This window comes from Canis aureus, chromosome X, assembly GCF_053574225.1.
Source record: "Canis aureus isolate CA01 chromosome X, VMU_Caureus_v.1.0, whole genome shotgun sequence".
Classification (NCBI taxonomy): Eukaryota; Metazoa; Chordata; class Mammalia; order Carnivora; family Canidae; genus Canis; species Canis aureus.
In genome coordinates, this window is record NC_135649.1 from 80,566,065 (window position 1) to 80,569,970 (window position 3,906).

At 42.2% G+C, this 3,906-nt stretch overlaps 2 pseudogenes; both read right to left on the reverse strand.

Annotated features, from left to right (window-relative positions):
- Window positions 1-1,795: 1,795 nt before the first annotated feature.
- LOC144308922 (tubulin alpha chain pseudogene) lies at window positions 1,796-2,181 on the reverse strand (annotated as a pseudogene).
- Window positions 1,982-3,124, reverse strand: LOC144307623 (tubulin alpha-1A chain pseudogene; annotated as a pseudogene).
- Window positions 3,125-3,906: the final 782 nt, after the last annotated feature.

Here is a 3,906-nt window from a genome sequence, read left to right on the forward strand (position 1 = left end):
AGTAGTGAACTCAATTTGCTAGTATTTTATCAATAATTTTTCATCTATGTTCATTAGGGGTATTGGCATATAATTCTCTTTCCCACTGATGTCTTTATCTGTTTTGGTATCAGAGTAATGTTGGCCATGAGCCAACATTTTAACAGTAAGGACAGAAAATAAGAAAATAGGTAATCCAGTATAAGAATCCTCACTTGCCCTTCACATTTCACCCTTGCTACTATTCTATATTTCTTTCAAGATTGAGATATCAGGCTACCCTACCTGCTTCAATTCACATTTCTGGTAGTCATTCCATATCTGCTTCCCAATCAAATAAATTCTGACCTACCATGTTACCAATACATCTTTGGTCACCACCAATGACCTCTAACATAAAAATCCTAATGGATGTTCATCAGCTCTCATTTCATCCTAGTTAAAATCCCTGCAATCATTGACACTTGGTGACACTCTCCACATCCTTCTTTTATTTCCTCTAGGCTACAATTCTTTGGTATTCCTTGATGAAGACTGAGCAGCTAAACCCTTCCCACCAACTCTAGCCCAATATATCCAATTGACTGCAAAGATTTTTCCACTGGAATATCTTTGATGCACCTCAAATTCAGTGAAGGCATAAATGAACTCATTTTCTTTCATATATCTCTTTCTCTTAGTTCTCAGTCTCCTATTTGTGCTAACTAGTTTACAAAGATAGCCTCTGATGAATTATGGCAGTTTTCCCAGCTCTGTATAGTCATTTTTTTACATTGAATATGGGCTAGCTTTATGACTAAAGAATAAAGAAGTGATGCTGTGCCATTTCTAGGTCTAAGTTTTAGGAAAGCCTGGAAGCCTCCAATTTCACACTATTGTGAGCCTGAAGTTCTGCTACTCTATTGTAAATAAAACTGGAGAGTCAGAGTAGTGAGGGAGAGGCTCTGAGACTACATGAAAAGAGAAAGGCCTAGCAGTCTCAACTGAGTCTAGGTTTCCAACTATGCCCTTCCAATGACCCAGATGTGTACATAAACTGTAAGATTTCCAGACTGGCCAAGCCCTTGGATGACTGATGACTCAGTCAATATCAAATGGAGCCAAAGAAATAACCAGCAGATAATCTAAGAGGTAATAAAATGGTGGTTATTTGAACCACTATCTGTGCACCACCTTATCCAGTGCCCACCACCAGCACTCACCCATACAACCATACAATAAAATCCTTTTCTCCGTTAAAGACAGACATCACATTGGGGAGGATATTCTACATGTTATTACTTCTATTACGGAAGTTCTTTTTAATGTAGAGAGGTCTCTAGCCATTCTTGCCCACACATAACTCTTCAACACCATCACATGCCGTGGCATGGTTCAATTCCATCATTAATCTCTATTATAGGTATATTTCTTTTTTATTTAAGTTTTATTTTATCACTTTTCTGTCATACATAAGGATTCTACAGATACTATATAACAAAAATTCCATGTGTGTGGTGCTGGAACCTATAATTGTTACTAGAATATACATTTTCCATATAGAGGCAGTTATTACATTTTGGCCTTTTTTTCATTTAAGACAGGGAATACTTTATTCAAACCCATCAGAGAAATGGACAGCTTGGGTCTGTAACAAAGCATTGTGTTTTAAAGCATAGGTCAGTAATTGTCTATGACAGTATACACTGCTACATACAAATTAACTAATCAGAGCACAACTTTTCAATGTTCAAAACAGAATAAGCTTCCCTGTAAAAGCAGCACCTTTGTGACATTTTTAAGTTTAGTATTCCTCTCTTCTTCTTCACCCTCTCTTTCAACAGAATCCACAACCAACCTCCTCATAATCCTTCTCCAGGGCAGCCATGCCCTCATGGGCCTCAGAAAACTCTCCTTCCTCCATACTCTCACCCACATACCAGTGAACAAAGGCATGCTTGGCATACATCAGGTCAAACTTGTGGTCCAGGCAAGCCCAGGCCTCAGAAATGGCTGTGGTGTTGCTCAGCATGCACACAGCTTGCTGTACTTTGGCCAGGTCTCCACTGAGTACCACAGTGGGAGGCTGGTAGTTAATGCCCACTTTGAAGCCAGTGGGGACAAGTCCATAAACTGGATGGTATGCTTGGTCTTGATGGTGGCAATGGCAGCATTGACATCTTTGGGAGCCACATCACCATGGTACAACAGGCAGCAAGCCATGTATTTACCATGGCAAGGATCGCATTTCACCATCTGGTTGGCTGGCTCAAAGCATGCATTGGTGATCTCTGCTACAGAAAGCTGTTCATGGTAGGCTTTCTCAGCAGAGATGATAGAGGCATATGTGGCCAGAGGGAAGTGGATATGGGGATAGGGCATCAGATTGGTCTGGAACTCCGTCAGATCAACATTCAGGGCTCTGTCAAATCTGAGGGAAGAAAATTGTGATGGAGGACACAATTTGACCTATCAACCTATTTAGATTAGTGTAGGTTGGGCATTCAATATCGAGATTTCCATGACAAATATCATAGTTGGCCTTATTGTCTACCATAAAGGCACAATCAGAGTGCTCCAGGGTGGTGTGGGTGGTGAGGATGGAGTTGTAGGGCTCTACTACAGTTGTGGACACCTAGGGGGTGGGGTAGATGGAGAACTCTAGCTTGGACTTCTTGCCGTAATCAACAGAGAGACATTCCATCAGCAGCAGGGAGGTGAACCCAGAACCAGTTCCCCCTCCAAAGCTGTGGAAAATCAAGAAGCCCTGAAGACCCATACACTGGTCACCCAGTTTCCAAATTTGGTCCAAGACAAGGTCAATGATCTCCTTGCCAATGGTGTAGTGCCCTCAGGCATAGTTATTGGCAGCATCTTCCTTGCCTGTGATGAGCTGCTCAGGATGGAAGAGCTGGCGGTAGGTGCCAGTGTGAACTTCATCAATTACTGTGGGCTCAAGGTCTACAAACACTGCCCTGGGCACATGCTTGCCAGCACCTGTCTCACTGAAGAAGGTGTTAAAGGAGTGATCTCCTCCCCCAATGGTCCTGTCACTTGGCATCTGGCCACTGGGCTGAATGCCGTGTTCCAGGCAATAGAGCTCCCACCAGGCATTGCCAATCTGGACACCAGCTTGGCCAACGTGGATGGAGATGCATTCACGCATGGTTGCTGCTTTGCAGCTGCTGGGCAGATGGCAGAGAAGAGGAGAGTTTGTTGCTTCTTATAGTGTGACTCTTAGGTAGTTGATGTAAGAGAACCTGCCACATTTTGGCATTTTCCATGGTTTTCATATACTCTGTGTGTCTGTGTGTATGCCCTTATTTTCCACATTCAAGTGACCTTGGATGGACTGGGTCAGTTCAAGTTGTAGCATACAAACAAAGTAGCTACAGCTACTTTGCTACCTACAGAGTTCCAGAGACCCATCCCAGATTCTACCTTTAACTTTTAGACCCTATATTCTGTGCCCAATTGTTCCTTCCTGAATTAGTTTCCCATTGTCACCATGGTGAATTTCCACAAACTTAATGGCTTAAAAAATCCACAAGTTTATTTTGCTTCATTTTTGGAGGTCAGAACTCAGAAATGCTCTTATTGGGATAAAAATCAAAGTGTCAGTAGGGATGTGTTCCTTCTGGAGGCTCTAAGAGGCAAACTATTCCTTTCTCTTTTTCATCTTCTAGGGACCTTATACATTCCTTGGCTCATGGGCCATTTCTCCATAGCCAGTAGTATAGCATATTCAATTCTATCTCTTCTCTGACCTTTGCTTCTGTGGTCTCCTTTTCTGAATCTAACTATGAGCCTCTTGCCTCCCTCTCAAAAGGACTCATATGATTACATTGGGCCTACATGGATAATTCGGGATAATCTCCCCACTAAACTATACCTGCAATATCCCTGTTGTCATGTAAGGAAATATATTCCCAAGTTTTGGCAATTGGA